Source organism: Zalophus californianus, chromosome 1, assembly GCF_009762305.2.
Source record: "Zalophus californianus isolate mZalCal1 chromosome 1, mZalCal1.pri.v2, whole genome shotgun sequence".
NCBI lineage: Eukaryota > Metazoa > Chordata > Mammalia > Carnivora > Otariidae > Zalophus > Zalophus californianus.
This window is the reverse complement of record NC_045595.1, coordinates 76,132,548-76,152,497: the sequence shown is the minus strand read 5'-3', so window position 1 is coordinate 76,152,497 and position 19,950 is coordinate 76,132,548. Positions and strand designations below refer to the sequence as shown.

The 19,950-nt window shown below is 40.1% G+C and overlaps 1 long non-coding RNA gene across 1 annotated transcript in view; it reads left to right on the top strand.

Moving 5' to 3' along the window:
* Positions 1 to 19,600, top strand: part of LOC113921919 — a 35,673-nt gene extending 16,073 nt beyond the window's left edge. Inside the window, exons 3-5 of the long non-coding RNA XR_003519888.1 lie at positions 9,508 to 9,653; positions 14,934 to 15,112; positions 19,480 to 19,600. This is a non-coding gene — a long non-coding RNA (uncharacterized LOC113921919). The remainder of the gene's footprint in view (positions 1 to 9,507; positions 9,654 to 14,933; positions 15,113 to 19,479) is intronic.
* The last annotated feature ends 350 nt before the right edge of the window (positions 19,601 to 19,950 follow it).

Here is a 19,950-nt window from a genome sequence, read left to right as displayed (position 1 = left end):
AAGAATCCAGAAAGGCAGGTATGGTATCTGAATCTAGTATTCCTCAGCAGAAGGCAAGCCCCGTCATTTTAGAAGAGACTCCAGGGTATCCTATGCTATGTTGCTCACCATTCACATCCAACCTGAGTCTTTAGAAACCCAAAAAGAGGAGCCCACTTGAGCACAGCTAGGCTGTCAAGCAGACAGCTTCTGAATGCTGACCCAATTCTGACCATTGTGTTTCAGCAGATTAATTTCCCAATAGCCTGAGAACCCCTGGGGAAATGGGGACAAGACACAGCATTCTTTACTTCATGAAGAAAGTCATTTTGTGCATTCTTAATTCTTTCTTCATGGAAGAACAGAATTTATTATTAGTTGACTCACCCACTTTCTTGCCAGAGAAGAGAGGACACACGAGCTCTACTAATCCCCAAGCTAATTCCTTGCAGATGTGTTCTCAAAAAGGCCTGAAATATGGACCCTGATTGTCCCTGAGGATTGCCACAGTAACCTGAGAACTCTACTCAGAGAGCTGGACACTGGAAGGAAGGCTGGAATGGGGGGTAGGAGGGAGCCATCTTCATGCAACACCGTAATTTATCATTTTCTTTTTTTTTTTTTTTTAAGATTTCATCCATTCTTTTGACAGAGGGAGACACAAAGAGAGTGGGAACACAAGCAGGGGGAGTGGGAGAGGGAGAAGCAGGCCTCAAGCAATAGTTCCGCTTTAGCCTCCCTAAACCTCATATTATCATCCCTTTGGCAAGAGAGACTTTGCCCCTAAATTCAATGGTTTTGATGAGGATGAGGAAAATGATGATTAGCTTATTGATCCGTGAGGTATTGTATTTTGCATTGTATTTTTTCTCAACCACTTTTCCATCCTTTAATACTAGGAAGATTCTACAATTTTATGATCACTTTCAGTTATTATAAGTCTAGATCTAGGACAGTTCAGTGTCTTCAGCTTAATCAGATGTCTCATCCATTTTCCTCTATATGAAATATTCCTTCATGCCCCCCTCTTTGTTTAGGACTCTCTCTCCTATTCTTTTTTTTAAGGTTTTACTTATTTATTTGACAGAGAGAGCGCACACACAAGAAGGGGGAGTGGCAGGCAACGGGAGAGGGAGAAGCAGACTCCCCGAGGAGCAGGGAGCCTGATGCAGGACTCCATCCTAGGACCCTGGGATCATGACATGAGCCAAAAGCAGATGCTTAACCCACTGAGCCACCCAGGCGCCCCTCTCTCCCCTATTCTACAGAAAAAAACAAACAAAAAACACGCAACATAGCCCACTAAGCTAAAGATTTTTTTATAATGTAAAGGTTTCTTCCCCAGTCTCTTGATTTTTCATTTGTGTCTAATTTATTCACTGCTGGCTCCCAGGCACCTAGTACAGTACCTGCCAGAGATGGTGCTCAACAGATATTTACTGAACCAGTAATTGACTGAATGTCCCAGACCAGCAAAGGAATGTGGCCGGGGAACAGAGGAGGTTAGCAGAGCCAGTGTGGTAGCCCACACTTAGTAGGCCCTGGAAGGAGTGTCAGCCCACCAATTCATTTTCAGCTTCACTTGGATTATGGGGCCAGTAACAACCCCACCCCCCATGTTATTTTACCTTTTTTCCCTCAGTCTTAGGTTCTAGTTTCTAATCATAGGGAAAGTCAGGCTGAATATTCCATTACAATAATGCACTTACAATAGCAACTCCTACTGTTTGCTCAGCACCCCTGGCCCCTGGACATTGTTTCTGTTTTACCTTCATTTCTTACCACTACCCTTGCAAGACAAGGATTATAGCCTCCATTTTCCAGTGAAGAAACTGAGTCAGAGAGAGTTTAGGGAATGTGTTCAAGGTCACAGCTAGGAAGTAGAAGAGTTGAGAAATTCAGAAAAATCATGTCTCAACCTTTGGTGTGTCATTAGTTCTCAAAGTGACTACATGTGGAAATGAAAAAGGCCATGGAAATTAATGAATAACTTAAATACATATTTTTATCCATGCTTTTCATTTTACCTTATTCCTTTCTGCACAGCCTTCATAACCACCTTGCTTGTCCTAAAAAAACAAAACCAAATAAATTAATACGTATAAATAAGCTTCAATACCTTTGAAACATAATGGCTGTGTTTATATTCTCTCTCTCTCTCCCTCCCTCCCTCCCTCTCTCCTTTTTCTCCCCTTCTCCTTCTCCCTTTTTCCCTATCTTTTAGTTGAGAAGGTTTAGTTTAAACATAATTTATGATTCATGAAACATGACCATCATTGATCCACCCATGGTCCTCTTTTGGTATTATATTTATTATTTTCTAAATATCATCTAATATAACACCTATGAACTCAGCATCTAATAATGTAAAAACTAGAAGAGCACCTATAACTAGCATCTACTTATATGTTTTTGCTCTTTCTATATCCCAACACTCTATCAATCATATTTCAACTTTCAAAATGGTAACTCCATCCTAAAACTTGTGACCATCACCCCCTTGCTTTTTGTTTCTTGTTTTTGGCTGCATTTTCCAACAATGAAATGAAAACAGAATACATCTTTCTACTTACTTTGTTGGTCTTCAAAACAATGAATTCACTGGCCTAGTAAATAACTATTTCCAGCCTTTCCAGCCTATTCCAGTCTCCAGAACCATACTGTTCTTTAAGGTTAGAAATAACCAAACTTTAAAATATCCAGCTAGTCTTCCATAAAGCAAGAAAAAAAAATCACAGTGGCCTAGGCTCAAAATCTTAACGATATCTCTGACTTCAACCTCTCTCTCACCTCCAAATTCTATTTTGACTCTTTATTAGTATACACGTAGACTTGGAGCAACTTAACTTGAATTTATTATCCAAATTCTACCAGGCTTCAGATTAATTTTCTGAGGGATCTTCGTAAGTTACGAATTCTCTATGTAAGTACAAAACTGCAAAGACACATCTTTGGTTTCCATAAGCCAAAACCTTCTGAACTAACACACCAGGGACTCCCTGTATGGGACAGAACAATTGGACCTCTAATAGTCCCAGGGCAGAAACCAAAGCAACCACACCCTCCAAGTGATCAGGCCTTTCAAGTTTATATACACAAAAAGGCAACTATTTAAGGAACCACTTCGGGTCTCCCTCCAGGGTCACAGCAGTAAATACTTCGATGGACTGATAAATTTTTTATAACCTATCTAAATAATAATAAACAACCTACTAATATTAATCCTTTCAGAATCCTGGGGTAATTTCATCTGTAGGGAAACAACCAGGATTTGAAATGAGTAACCTTTAATGATTAAGAATTAAATGCAATTTAATTAAATTCTGTCTTTAAGGAATGATGGACTATACAGAGCACTCCTGAAGACTAAGACTCATTCTCAAGAGTACTGTCTTAGGTCAGTTTTCCTAACTGGAGTCTGAGAGGGGTGTTTGGCTGTAAACAATTAACTGAGATTAAGTTATTAAATTAAGGGAATTTAAGTTATTAAATTAAGGGAAAACTTTAAGACAATGAGGGAAGCAAATCAGGGAAGGGGATGGATTGAAGCACGGGATTCAGGTAAAGTGAAGCTTTGGTCTGACCACTGCCACCCATAGGCAGGGGAGGGCTCTAGATAAGAGGATACACGGTATCTCAGCAATGTCCCCCGTGACAATCAAGCTAATTAACATATGCATCATCTCAGTTAGGCGTTGGGGGGGTAAGAACAATTTGGATCAACTCTTAGCAAATGTCAAGTATACAATACAGTATTATAAAACTAGAGTTACCATGCTGTACATTAGATCTCCAGAACTTACTCATCCCACATAACTGAAACTTTGTACCCTTTGATTAACATCTCCCCATTTCCTCAGCTTCTTAGCCTATGGAAACAACCATCAACCATTCTAGTCTCTGCTTTTATGAGTTCAACTTCTTTAGGTTCAGCATAGAAGTGAGGTTATGTAGTAGTATGTGCATGTCTTGTTTAGCATAATGTCCTTCAGGTGTATCCATGTTGTTAAAAATGGCAGGATTTCCTGAATGACATTCCAGTGTGTGTATGTGTGTGTGTAGATAAATAGATCTATATAACTCACATACTATTATCCACACATCCTTCGACAGATACTTAGGTTGTTTCCATATCTTGGCTATTGAGAATAATGCTGCAGTAAACTTGGGGGGCGGTGGGTGTGGAGAAGGAAATCCTTGTATACTGCTGGTAAGAATGAAAATTGGTATAGCCATTGTGGAAAACAGCATGGAGATTCTTTTAAAACATTTAAAATAGGAAAATGCTCTTTTAAAAGTGCTCAGCCTTTGATCCAGCATTTCCACTTCTCAGAGTTTGCCTTCAATAAGCAATTAAGAGGGGTGCCTGGGTGGTTCCGTCGTTAAGCATCTGCCTTCACCTCAGGTCTCTCGAGCTCCACATCCAGCTCCCTGCTCTGTGGGAAGCCTGCTTCTCCCTCTCCCACTCCCCCCTGCTTATATTCCCTCTCTCACTGTGTCTCTCTCTGTCAAATAAATAAATAAAATCTTTAAAAAAAAAAAAGAAGCAATTAAGAATATGATCAAAGATTGAGCTACAAGATTTGCACATTAGTATTGTTTATAATGGCAAAAATTTAGAAAAATCTAAAGCCCAACCAGAAGGGATTTATTAACTAAATCATAGCCCATTCACAGAAAGGAACACTAAGTAGCCATTAAATGTTGTAAAGTAATATGAACTCACTTTAAGGAGCAATGTTTAAGTTAGTTTTTTCAAGCAGGTTACAATAAAGAATAGTATGACATAATATCATTTTCCTAAAAGAAATTGATAATGTACAATAAATAATATATTGGCAAACCATATGTACCATATGTATATAATACATGATATTAGATTATTCACCAGACACGTGGGTGGACCAATCGCTCAGTAAATAGACAGGTAGATAGCTCTACAGCAAGCTAGAGAGCCCGGAAGGAAGTAAACGAAATTGTCACAGTGATCTTTTCTGGGATGCTGGAATTAATACAAGTGATAGTAATCTTTACCTTTTGTTTATCTGTGTTTTCTAAAGTGAACTTCTTTTACTTTTATAAAAAGAAAAATGAACTTGCCAAAAATGTATATTCCTAATAAGATGTGTCTATCAAATATGAAGGTAGTCCTAAAAAATTGGCCCCATGATAGCTACCACTCAGAGCCACTGCTCCTTCAAGTCACCTTTCCAGAGAGGGGGTAGTTGCCACAGACTCGCACAACCTGTGTTGAGGCTTCTATCACGTGGCCATTTCCAAGTCACTGCTTACAGATCTTCAAGCCTTGGTAGAGCTTGCAACTTCCCCACTCTTCTTTTCATTTACATATGTAAGGATTTTTCACCCCAATAGCCCCCAGGCCACTTTGTTAATTTGCTGCACGGTCTTCAGCTTCCAGGTTACCTGGCACAAAAGCACAACATCAGAACTTGTCAAAGTGGCAAAGCCAAGGCTGGAGGATTCATGTTGTAAGCAATAAATTGTCCATCCCCAGGGACCTCTTTCAATACTTTCTGCCCTTGAAACTCCACATATTTACATTTCTGAATGGTACCATATTGCAGGAAATGCTATATTATGATTTGATTGGCAATAGCCCTCATGAGGAAGAGTTATTCAACTCATGATAGATTTGTAGATGTGAAAGATGAACAGGAAAGGCTTACTTAAGTATATATGTTATCATGATCTCATCATGGTTTTTTTTAACTAGTAATAGGGAGAATATGAAAACAAATGATAGCACTTCAAAGCATTAAAACATTGAGTTACCCTGGCATTCACGAAATTAAATCCATATGGTCGTGATCTATTACTGAATTCCATCTGCCGGGTGCCTGGGTGGCTCAGTTGGCTAAGCGACTGCCTTCGGCTCAGGTCATGATCCCAGAGTCCTGGGATCAAGTCCCACATCGGGCTCCCGGCTCAGCAGGGAGCCTGCTTCTCCCTCTGACCCTCTCCCCTCTCATGCTGTTTCTCTCGCTTGCTCTCTAATAAATAAATAAATAAATAAATAAATAAATAAATAAATAAATAAAATCTTCAAAAATAAATAAATAAATAAATTCCATCTGCGGTTATTTTAGTAGGATTTTTGAATCATTATTTGCGAGATTAATCTCTTCTTTTCCTGCTGTCCTGTTCAAGATACTTTTTTTTCTCTTTTCTGTTTAATTGATGATTATTACTTTGTGGGGAAAAAATAGAAAGCTTTTTTCTTTAAATCACAGAAGCAAAGACTGAAACAAAGATCCTGTGCAACCTATTTATTGAGAGATTTCTTCCAGAAGAAACCAGTGAGGCAGGGATGAAAGCAGGATAGGGCAGATGAAGAAATCATGCCACAGCCTCTATCTAATCCCATAGGGAGCTCCAGCATGTAAATGGTGCCACAGAGCTGGGCCACCTTGAGGCAGGGGGACTAGGGTTTGTCCCTTCACCATAGGGCATCATTTGCTGTGGGATCCTCCAGGGAAATGAGCAGAACCTCTCAGGTATTTCTGGGTGAGGTGGCTCCCAGAGGCAGGGGCAGTTCTCCTGTGCAGGGTGCAAGTGTGAGCCATTAGCAGTCAATAGTCACACCAGCTCAAAAATGGATACTCTGGACTATGAAAAGAGATCAAGGTGAGACGCCAAAAGTATCTACTAAGTTTCCTTATTTTTCTGTGCTCTGGAATATTTAAGATATACTCCAAATAATCCATCACTTAAGGGACTGAAGAATTTATTAATGGACAGAGTATGAGATAGGTATTTACTGACTGGAAAATTCTTTGACCACATCCCCAGTTGTGTCCTTGACAACTGGCCTTCTTGGATTTTCTTTTTCTTCCAAAGTCAGCTTTAATTATTTGTATTTTCTTTTCTTTTTTTTTTTAATTATGTTCAAGTAGCCAACATATAGGACATCATTAGTTTTTGATGTAGTGTTCAATGATTCATTAGTTTACATAACCATTACTTCACCCAGATTTTTAAACTGTTTATAATAAAGTTGCACAATGTAAATTACCATAATTTTTTTATTTGTTTCTTTAGTTGGGCCAGTCCTCAAGTTATGGTGGCTGCAGTATGGCACCTTTCCTTCTGGTAATTTCTGTCCACAAAATTGAGAGATTGTCTGCTCCCTTTGGGGATAATCTTTTGATCCTGAAAGAAGTGTCTACTTGATTCCACTTCTGGAATTCATTTCCAAGTCCTCTTTTTTTTCCTTCACCAATTCTACTATATTCATTCTGCAGTAAAGTGAGCAGAAAAGAAATGCCCTCTCCCTGAGTCTTGATTAGCAGTGATGCTTGCGTGTCAATGTGTAACAAAATGGACTGAATCCATTGTTCCAGTGTTTACTATAATTCTCTCTTTCCCAAGGCCTCAATTAGGCTGGAACTAGCGTCAATTAACAGCCTTCTTACTGTGCTCAGAAGCCTCCTAGGGCTTTATTAAAAGAGGCAATGACTTGATGCTGTGTCAATTTATCTAAACCCAAACAACATTTCCCCAAATTCCCTGCCTATGTGGTTCTAGATTAGGACTGGCCACAGAGAAATTTCATTGAGATTTGAGAAGTGGAACTGTATCCATAGTCATTTTGTTAAGCTCTTGAAAGTAGGTGTGTGGCCAGCCACTGATGCCGCTCATACACATTGTCATTGGTCTCCTGGCTGACTTGGATGGTGAGGGGCAGCAGCTGGGCTTGCAGCTCATTCAGGTTCTACCAGATCTCCTCCTTCAGCTTCTCTCTACACCTGGACCAGGTGTGTTTTCAGCTCCATGGGGAGGGGCACCAGCATCTTCTGTAGGCCACCCTCTTCATTGGAATTTTATGAAGTGAGGGATAGACATGGGTATCAGCTCATCCTTGCAGGTTTCATTTTGCCCTTGGTCTCTGCCACTACATTCGATCTTCCCTTCCCAACTGTCTGTCTAAGACCAGACACAAAGGCACCAGCCTTCCATAGACACTTAATAGGCTCCAAGACAGTTTAAGGTCTAATCCTATAGAATTTAGAGTAGGTTTTTTTCTTCTGCTTGATCTCTAAGTGATACAAATGGTCAAGCTCATTAGGCCTGGCTCCTTCTTACCAAAAAATAAATTTTTGTCTAGAAGCTACCGTAGAGCCCCTGAAAATCTACTTCTTTAGGGAGAATCTATAAATTTGTCAGATGCTGAGCCCCACAGCAGAGCCACTCTAGGTTTAAGCTGAGATCTCCTTGCTATGTACATTGTTTCAACTAAAAATCGTAACATTGTGGAACGCTTGGGTGGCTCAGTCGGTTAAGCGGCTGACTTAGGCTCAGGTCATGATCTCGGGGTCCTGGGATCGAGGCCCATGTCAGACTCCCCACTCAGTGGGAGTCTGCTTGTCCTTCTCCCTCTCCTTCTGCCCCTACCCCCCTGCTTGTGTGCGTGCTGTCTCTCTCTCTCAAATAACTAAATAAAAATCTTTAAAATAAATAAATAAAAATAAAATTCATGACATTGCAATGTAGATATTATTTTTCAACTTTATAGATATTAAAAAAACAAAGCTCAGAGGTATGTATCTGGCTTAAAGTGACACGGTTGATAGGTTACAGAGTAGGTCCATTTGAATCTAGGCAGGGGCTGTATCTTCCATGTTATGTCCCAAATCATTCAAGACAGCCAAGGCAAGGCAATCAAAGACAATAGTCCAAAAACCCACTGGCCATAGAGACTCCCCATCTTCAGTTTACTTCTTTGAAGCTTCAGCCTCCTCTATCCTGCCTTTCCTCCCAACTCCTAACATCTCCCTTTTGGGGGTGTGAGCCTTAAAAATACCTTAAATGTGCAGGCAACCAGGGTTTGGGAAATGTGGCCTGCTAGTTTTAGACACCTCCTTGCCTGAAAGAGTGCTAACTGGAAGTTCTAACTACCATCTTTCAACTCCACGCGGGCTCCAATTGGTTCCTTGGTCCTTGTTCGTGTATTTTAAGTCCTACCTCCCTAATCTGTCTTTTGACTATTATACAGTTTTAGTACAGAAGGTGACCTTAGAGATAATTTTATAGAAAAACCTCTTTTTACAGGTAAGAATACTGAACTCAGAGAAGGAAAGTGATTCTTTCAAGATCACACTTTATGATATGCCATGAATATTGAAGGGAAACCCATTGTCTAATTATGATTAGAAGCTAAGGGAAGTGCCAAGGACCACAGCCACTTGACATGCGCTAGGCACATGAAAAGCTAGCTTATCCTACTTATTCTTCTGAAAAGAAGAACATCAAGTACCTTCAGGCCTTTATATTGACTAAACAGAACATTTTGCTGTTATACTTGGTTTAATCCCCCTGCCTCTAAAACCCATAAGAAGTCCATTTTTCCCCAGTGTCACAGCCAGCTCTGCTCTAACATTGCAGCAAATTAAAAAGTAATTACCTCAATAATGGGTTAGTTGCTGAATTTAATCACTCTGAAAAAGTACTTGACTTTGCCATTTATGGAATAATAAAATGTTGCATTTCTGTGTGGTCCATCATTTACAGGTCCCTAAGAATTTTATGCTTTGGTGACATCGACTGACATTAACAACAGAAACAAGTGGATGGATGGATGGAGCGAGAGTATCTACAAGAGCGAAAGAAGGCTGGGGACCAACAGTATCTAGGGAGCTAATTTTACACTTACCAAGGTAAGGGGTAATAACAAACAAAAAAACAAATCTCACATCCTGGGGTTCTCCAATAGACAAAATCAAATGAAGAGGATATAATCAGTATTTTTATAAATTTTATAAATTTATAAAATATGATTTTATAAATCATAGCCACATCCTCTCTCTTTCCATCTACTAGGTTTTATCCAATTTCTCCATTTCTGCCTAACCATAGTGAAACTCTTGGCTAATTCAACTGAGTTTTACCTGATGCAGAAAGTCAGGTTTTCCCTTTATGCCCCATTCTGCACAGGATTTCCAAGTCCCCTACCTTTTCTCCATAAGGCTTGTAAGTATCCAAAATCACTAAAACATCAGGTCATTTGGTGGCAGGTATATCTGTTAACCATGGCCATAATAGTGTTATGAAGCAAACAACCCCCAAAATCCATGCTTTAGGACAACAATGGTGTATTCTTATAGATCTGAGGGAACTGCAAAGTCACATGGCAGAGGACATGAATAAAGGTTGGGGTAAATAATTGGGACACAATCTATGATAGCAGGATTTTAAGCTTCCTATCCTAGAATCCCTTCCATTCTATTCTTTGCACTATAAGAGGGAAATTCTTCATTCTCACTCGTACTCCAATGACTCTTTTTTTCTCTCCAGATCACCCTATTTTTAGTTCTATCCTTTCTCTCTCCCTTCTCCCAAAGCAGGTTCATCTAAAACTCCCACAGGGAAAAGCCAACTTCATGAGGCTGCCCCTGAAAATTCAAGTTGGAAGCATCTTGAGCCTTCATTTTGATTCATTAACTAGCTTTAGGTCTGGGCTTTTTATCTCTCTCCATCTTATCAGCCCTGCTTCTCTCTATGTGGCTTTATTCTTTACACAGCCTCCTTCCATGTAGCAGGCAAGAGGGCTGCCAGGAGCTCCAAACTAACATTCTCCAAACCCAACACCCCTTCTTCCAAAGTGTATACATTAACCCAACTCTGTTTGGGTCACTTGCTTATGCTTGTATCAATCACTATAACTAAGACAAAAGAATAATCTGATTAGCCAATCCTGATCATGTTCTCACCCTTGCAAAGGGTAGTAGGGGATTTTGCTATTACGACACCAGTAGGACCACATGGCATGGGAGAGGGATTATTCAAATGAACCAAAAGGATATTAGAAAAGCAAGCTGGCCAGACAAAAACTTTAGCTAGTGTAGTACATTAAAACTAAAGATTACAACACCTTTTTGGACCTATATACTACTCACTCCAAATATAATGGATCTTGCAGCATGGCTACTATTAATGCAAGGAATACCCCCCTCTCTTTCCCAGTTTCTGTATCCAATTATCTTCCATTTGCATGCATGAAAACTTTTTTTTTATGTAACTGGGAGAAGATAGAGGAAACTATGAGAGAAGAAGAAGAATATGAAGAAGAAAAAAAATGATACATGAGATGGGTTAATAGAAGTTCGTTCCCCACTGATTTCTTCTCATTGATTTTAGATTCCTTTTGGTGAGAGAAGTCATTAAAAGGGAAGTGGATCAAAGAGGACTTTTGATATTCTGGGTCCAAAGAAAAGTTCTTTGGGGTCCAATTGATGTGGAACACCTTTAGAAAGAAGGTTCATTTACATGCCTCTTTATGGAATAAAACACCATCTTTAGCATCCCAAGGACGAGAGGTAGTAGAAGCATCCAAAACCATTGCCATCCTCATTTTGCTGGGTTGGCAATGGAGGCTGCTTGAAGCAGCTTATCAGGTCAGATGTGGCAAGGGGAAGCCAAAGTAAGATCAAAAGGTACTTGTGAGGCACTCTTCTGAGACTGCAGAAAATAATATCCAGTTTGAAGAATTATTCAAATACTAAACTAAGTCATTTAATGTTATTGAAATCTTTAAGTTAAAAGAATATTCAAAGTAGGATAACCAAAAGAATAATGGTGGCACTTGTTATAAACTATTGTTCTTTCATTCATTTTTAAAACATTCTTATTAAGAAATAGTTAACATACATCACTGTGTAAGTATAGGGCATACAGCATGATGGTTTGATTTACATATATCGTGAAATGATTATTACAATAGATTCAGCTAACAACCATCTCATATGGATACAATAAAAAGCAAAAAAATTCTCCTTGTGATAAGAACTCATATGATTTACTCTCTTTATAACCTTCCTATATACCATGCAGCAATGTTCGCTATAGTCAACATGCTGTACCTTATATCCCTAGTATTTATTTATCTTATAACTGGAAATTTGTACCTGTTGACCACCTTTCTCCAGTTTCCTCTCCCCCTACCCTCCATTTCTGCTCATCACAAGTCTGATCTCTTTTTCTATGAGTTTCTTTTTTGATTTTATTTATTTTTTTAGATTCCGCATGTAAGTGAGATCATACGGTATTTGCCTTTAGTTCATTTCTGCCAATAGAAACAAAAGGATAAATAGAGAATGAAATTTAAGAACATTAACTGTAGGGGCACCTGGGTGGCTCAGTCGGTTAAGCATCTGATTCTTGATTTTGGCTCAGGTCCTGACCTCAGGGTTGTGAGATTGAGCCCCATGGGGGTTCCACACTGGGCATGGAGTCTGCTTAAGATTCTCTCTCCCTCTCCCTTTGCCTCTCCCCCTCTCTCCCAGTTTAAAAAACAAAACAAAACAAAACAAAAGAAAAAAACATTAACTGTATAATACACGTAATCATTAACTGTATAATACTGGTAATCACAAATAGCTTATTTAAGGTAAGGTCATTACAAAACCAAAAAATACACATTTGAAAATGAAAAGAGCTTTTCTCTGCATATTTCTTCTTACATTCATTGCTTAATATGACAGATTATATTTTCATATTATTTAATATATCTCTATTGCAAATAGTAAGATCAGATGTAAATATAGCCATAATAAAAGCAGCAAAGCTTTTGTTTCTTCCCAGAGTCCAACATAAAAACAGAGCACCTAGATAGCAAAAGCCACAAACAACACCTACAACAAAACTAAGTGGCAAGATCTCCCTCAAATACAGCCAGGAAAACAAAGAAAAACAAAGAAAAGAATGATGAGCCTGGTGGCAATGACTATCCCTAGCATGCAGGGTGTTGATCAGACCAAGAAATGTACGAGACAAGCCTAGAAACTCCTACCATATAGTAAAGAAGATATCAAAGACCAACGGGTTCATGTGGAAACGCATTTGTGAGCCAAAATGAAGAAGCTCCCAATGGCCAAACTGGGTACAGACTGAGCTTCAGTAAAGATAAAAATTGCAAACTCCTCAGACGCATCAAACCGTGAATTAATAATGACATAAAAATTGGTTACTTTCAAAGGATTACAGAAAACAAATTCATTAAAAACTGGCAACTAAATAAACTTGCCTTTCTTATGTGAACTGTACCACTGAGCAACCAAACAGTAGATGAAAGGAAATATCTCTTAATAAAATGATTCTAGATCATAAATGCAAATAAAATGTTAGACTTAGAATATCACCATTTTGCCACCCCCAAATAGTTAATGGATCGAAGCATCAACTCCTGCTAAGATAGGTGACTATGTCCCTCCGGATAAAAGAACACATTACCTAGACTCTGGCCAAAGGGAATGAAGCTGAATCTGATAAAACTTCATTTTATTGTAAATTTACAGGAGATACAGAGGGACATAACTGAACCCCGCCATCATTTTACAATCTGTAAAACCCAGAATGTGCAAAACTCTACAGGTCAAATGGCCTAGGTCAGTTAGCAGATAAAATATATGGAAAAGAAAAGGATAAAAGAGGAAATCTATAGATTTAAAAGGAGATTTTTTTTTTAATTTTTAGGTTATTAAACTTGGGTAAGTTTAAACTCCTATATTAAAGAATAAACCTTTGAGAGATGAAACCATCAATAAATGAAAGAAAATTATTATTCAAGAATTAAGATGGGGCTTACTTTTGAAAAGAGGGAAGGCCTGCAGTTGGGAGAAGCACCTGGAAGCTTCCTGGGGTGCCAGCAACACCGTCTTTGTTGACCTGGCTGGTGATTTCATGGGTGCTCACTTTATAATATTTCACCAACTTGTACATTTGTTTTCTGTGGTTGCCTTTATCTGTATTTTCTTTTAAAATAAGAAGCACACATTACAAAACAATGAAGGGCAAAGAATAGAAATGGAAAATAATATAGAAAGGTTACCTTAAATTCAAGGCCATCTTTTAATTGGAACAAACCAGAGGCAATCATCTTGGGGCAGAAAAAAGGAGACAGACTGTCAGTCCCTGCCAGAGATGAGACCCTTGAGACAGCCAAGGGTCAGAGAAGCTGCTTCAGAAATCTACAACTTCTACCAGGTAAAACACTGACATTCCAATCCCCAGACAAACAGAGAAAGTAATCACAAAGATACTTTCAAAAATAAATTATCAATGAATATAGTCAAGGCAAGGGGTTGAGAGGATTTTACCCTCACTATAGACATCATATTCATAAAATGGGAAATAGAATCCACTAAAGGCAAATGCACTTTGTTACCAACTTTTCCGGAACAGCTCTGTTGTGGGAGCCTTGGGCCGCATTTTGTCAGTCCTCTTACAGAAGCTATCAAACTTTGTCATATACTTCTGAGCAATAGTGACTCCTTAGTAAGCCAATATAAACTGAGTAACCTAAACGGGCAATTCAACTTGTCTACCCCCTCCAGGATAGAAGGCATTCATACATTACCCTTTCTTTTTTTAATTGAAATATATCTGACCTATAATATTGTATCGATTTAAGGTATACAACATGCTGATTTGATACATTTATGTATTGTAATAGGATAGCACCTCTAGCATGTGACATAATTATCATTTCTTTTTTTGGGTTGCCCTTTTTTGAAGTAATTTATTCTCCATGTTAAGTCAGCTAAAAGGAATGTAACTGGAGTTCTTGCCCCAATGGGGCAAGCAGTTCTGTCCAGTCTTCCTACCTTGACACTTCCCAAGGCAGAAGACAAAAAGCTTAGACCAGGCTTAGTTGGGACAGATCGAGTTAGTGGCGCCATTTCTTTACCCACCGGCGTATCCACATCCTTTGCCGGGTAAACGAATAGTGCTTCCTCCCAGAGGCGTTCTCCCTACTTTCCTTCCCTCTTTTCATGTTGGTCTTGGCCAAGAGAATGGCCAAGACTGGATGTGGACAAGAGTGGCAACATGCCAATTCCAAGCTCAGGGCTTAAAAGGCATCACCTGTTTCCTTTTTCCTTCTTGCACTTCTGCCATTAACATGAGAGTTTCCCCAGGTCACCTCTGCCTTCTTATCTCAGACCCCAGGATGGCTAGACACAAAGGAGACCTGCGCCCAGTATGCAGCGAGAAGCTAAGCCCAGTGACATCCACAACTTGCAACAGAGCTGTCACCAAGCCGGCTTGACCAGCTGACCAACAGACACGTGAATAAGAATAAATGCTTGCTGCTTTAAGCCCTGGAGTTTGGGGTGGTGTGGTATGTAACAACAAGTAGCTGACACACCCACTATGCTGGTGATGTGTGTGATCATTCACACCTTCCTTAGAATGTCAGCCTTCGCCAGACTTGTTCCATAACTAAAAAGCAAAAGTGTGCCATTTTCCATATTTTGTTCTCTTATTTTGTCTTCTCCTTCAATTCTTGATTACACACTAAAAGAGAGGATAATGCGGGGCGTCTGGGTGGCTCAGTTGATTAAGTGTCTGTTGTCGGCTCAGGTCATGATCTTAGGGTCCTGGGATCGAGCCCCACATTGGGCTCCCTGCTCAGCAGGGAGTCTGCTTCTTCCTCTGTCCCTCACTCACTCCACACTCATGCTCTCTCTCACTCTCTCGCTCTCAAATTAATAAATAAAATCTTTAAAGAGAGGATAATGCAATCCAAGCTTCAGCAATACAATCCATGTATAAAATTCAGTACTATGTATATATATTCATCTTAGCCTTCATCCCTGGCCTCACCCTTGCTTTCTTTGCTCTCCTCCCAATGGTGTGATTGTATCCCTCGCATGGCCTGCATGAGTGGAGTACACGTATTCCCCCATTGTCTTTTGCCTCTATTCCTAGATCAGGGTTGGAAAGTGGGGTGGAGGGAAGAAAGCAAAGGGAGAGGAAAGCCTTGTTCCTGTTCATGTTCCATTTTAAACTGCATCCCACCTACAGCCCATTTTGTCATTTTTGAACCATCACTCTTACCTATGATTCATTTTTGCATGTTTTGTCATTCCCAATTTTGCAATTTCAAGACACTACAAAGAAATATGCCAGGCGATAAAGAAGATTCTCAGAAGGAGAAAACCGATGCTGTCTTCCCCCACCAGACACATTACAAGGATGGAGCGAAATTTCCAACGGTCCTCCTGGAGGCAAACAAAGTGCCACAAAAAGACATCCTCATAGGTCTCCCTTTCATGCTGTGAGTCAGGATGAAGTAACAGATGCCTCACATTCCTCCTGGGAGTGTGGGGCTCTTCCCCAGAGAGCAGCATCTGGCCAGACAGGGCTGGATGACCAGGCATCACCACCGAGAAAGAGAGTGACCATGACGATTGGTGCCACCTTCCCCTGGAAGTTTCTCTCCTTCGGGCTGGGTTACAGCCTGGTAGCTGCCATGGCTGGCGTTCACATTCCTGATGCTCTAGAGTACTGAACTCTTCTATGCGGAATATCCTAGACCTTGGATGCAGGGAATATTTTGGATGATCACTTTTTCACAAAACCTGAACAAAAAGTTGCATGACTATGTCAACACAATTAGGAACTGCCAAAGAACACTTGTACGCCAAAGTCTTCGGTTACCCCAGAAATACCTACTGAGGGAATGAAGCTGAACATTGAATGTGCACCATTTGCCAAGTACTTTATATACCTTATGCTTTACTCAGTTCTCATAACATCCCTATAAAATATCTATTTTTATTCCCATTCTACTGACAATGAGGGCCAAGGAAATTCAGTTACCTCATTTAAGGTTAGACAGTTGATAAAAGATGAAACTACTCGTGGGAAAAACAGGACATCTTAACAATTTCGCAGAGTTGTTGTAAAGAGAGATGCATTTTTTATATGACGTCACATGGTACTTAGGTGTGCAAGAAAGGCTCATGTCTTCCTCCTTACCCCCCAGTGCCCACTCAACATATAGGACTCTACTCATTCACCCATTCACTCATTATTTCAACAAATTCATACCGAGTACCTTCTCTGTCAGAGACTGTGCCAAGCACCGGGATGTCCAGCCCTCAAAGATAGATACAGAGATTAAAAAAAAGGGGGGGGTTATTCTCCGATTACACACTATATACTCAGTCCATTTTGCAGGAAACCTTTTGATTAATAGGAGCTTCACTCTTGTTAAAGTAACCAGATTAAACCCAAGATGGAGTCACTCATGCTAAGTTCCAAACATCCTCAAACTAAACTTAACAAATTTCTAGGCTCAGATATCCCAGAAAAGGAGGCTCTATTTCATCCAGTAGGTGCTTGCCTGCTGGCACAAGGTACCTCACCCAGCTGCAGGACTTCCCTTTGCTCCCTGTAAAGAAAGCAACCCTGCTTCAACCAATGAGCAAATGCACAGTCTAACTTTCTTGTCCTTGCCCTCTGTGGTCTATCACCTTGCTTAGGCCTTCAGAGCTCCTTTCTTATCTGCTAGGTCGGATGCTGCCTGACTCATGAATTGCTGAATAAAAGCCTAGTAGATCAGTAAATTGTCTGTGGAGGATTTTCCTTCAGCACTCTAAATATGGCAGCAGCATCTGCCAGACCATTCTGCCACCCAGGATTCCTGATCATCCCCAATGTGGGAGCCAAGCCCTGCTTTATTTCCTTAGGCCTCCAGAAGCTGTTTTCTCCTGGGAGAAGGTTAATGTGTGTTTGGAAAAAGGATAGATGGGCTCCAAACAAATCTCCACGGTCATCAGTTCATTATGTCATCTTGACTTGGAAACTTTCATTTAAATTCACCTCTCATCCACAATAATGATGATGGGATGCAATCAAGCCAAATATTAGCTCAAATCAGGGGCTTGTTAACTTCCTAATTAGCTCATTGTGGCTGCTGTGTATATAACAGGCAGACCCTAATGACAACCATTTAAACTTCCCTTTGTCTTACTCACTCTTGAGTATTTGGGTCTTTCTGTATTCACCTCCATAGCAAATCCTGCAGAAGCCCAGCATGGGCTCTGAACCAGAAGACTGATTTTCAACTGCTCAGGTTATACTGCCCATATCCAGCACGGGGTTGCAACCATGCTCTTCTCTCTTTCAAAGCTCTGAGAGGCAACCTCTGCCCCAATGTGCTCTGACACAACCTCAGGCCCATAGCCACCTCTCATTCATTCAATCAGTCGATGAACGAGTCTTTCAGGGCATCCACTGGGTGTCAGCTCTGCGCTAGACTGTGAGTAGGAAGGATGCACTCCTGTCCTCAAGGAACAGGTAATATCATTAGGGAGGCAAAGGTCACCAGGCACTTGCCATTCAATGTGACAGGAACCATGGTAGGGAGAGTAAGGTGCTGCAAGGGCCTGCAGGAGGGGGACCTAACCCAGTGCAGGGAGAGCAGAGTAGGCTTTCTTGAGGAAGTGACATTCTTCTCCTGAAGGAATTTCAGATTAAGCAGACAAAAGGAGTGTTTTGGGGGCAAGAGGGACATGAGTGAAAATGGAGAATGGGGAGAATATTTCAGGCAAAGGATGACGTGTATGCAAAAGCTTCAAAGGTGAAAAAGAGAATGGTCCTCTGTAGAATTTTTTTTAACTTCAATATTTTTTAATAGAAGTTCTATCACAGGAGGAGAGTGGACAAGGTAACTTTAGGAGATAAGGACACTTATTCAGATCTCCTTGCGCCATGTGAAAGAATACAGACGTAATTACGAGCCAGGATCCCCCCGTAGAGCATGCTAGAATAACAATGATTATCTATATTCTACTTTTGGAAGCCTGGTTCATCGCCCTCTGTCCATATGTCCAAAGCCAGTTCAAACGGGAGGTTATTTCTAAAGATTTCAATTGAGGTCTTTATTGACCTCCTCTGGTAATATCATAACGGTTATCCCTGCCTTCATCCCCTCTATATTCTATTCCAGTGACACCTCCACCCTCAAAGAGCTACCCACTCTAGTGGGGTAGAGGAGATACATGTTCTCTGTAACCCTTATGAGCCCAGATACTTGTGTGGTCCAGTCTCAGGGTAATGCCATGATTAAAGAAACAGAGTGAAGTAATTAAAATAAATTTCATCACAAGTCAAAGTGCTCCTTGACTTAAATGTTACAACTAAAGTTTCTTAAATACTGAAAACAAGATCCAAAGACAAAGTATATGAAAAAACTTATTAAAATCCTCCCTTTCTTGACCGTCCACTTGATTTCATGTGCCATAGCTGATTCTCTCTTTAAACACCACCCTCCTGCTCCCCTTCCACCCATAGTTTCTAGTTTTCTTCTCTTCTCCAAGAAAAATACTTCTTCCAGATCTAGACCACATGTCTCTTGTCCTCTGTAACCTTCCCTCTTCTTCTCTCTCCCTGTTTTAGCTCTGTATCTGTTTAGATGCTTTGGGCTGTGAGTAGCAGAAAACCCGACTAAAATTGGTTTAAACAATGGGATCTTTATTATCCATAACAGAGACCAGTAGGTTTATTTCAAAAAATTTCCCCTATTTTTGGCTCACAGCTAAACTATGTCTCCAGGCTCCCTGTGGTTAGATGGGGCTGTCTGTCAATTTTTAAGTTCTCTCCAACTGAATATGAGTGGTAGTAAGAGGTCACTCTTCTGATTCTGGGCTCATAAAACCTCCTTAACGTACATTTTTTCCATGCTCTTTCTCTTTCCAGTGGCTTAATACAAAGGAGAAAGCAGAGCAACAAGATGGAAGAAACCTGGGTCCCTGAATGACTATAAGGAAAATGATTATCCCCACTGGCTTGAATATCATTATATGAGCAAGAAATAAATTGCCTTAAGTTGTTGAATTTAGGGGGTTTGATTTTTTTTATAGAAACTTCGACTACCCTAATAAATTATTTTACTATATGAAAGAGAAGAAAAGAGATAGAAGGAAAAGAAATAGGTTTGAGTTGGCATCTCAATGATAACATCAAGGACTTGGGCTCTTCCTACTTTCTCTGTTCTTCTCTGCTCTGCCCAGTGTGTTGGCAAAATCTCCCACCACAGCTGCAGGATATCCACTGCTGCAAGCATCACACTCTCACCCAAATGGTCCAGAAGAAAAAAATGAAAGGATTTCTCATATATGTCTCTTTTATCAGGAAGTAAAATTTTCTCTAGAACCCCTCAGCAAACTT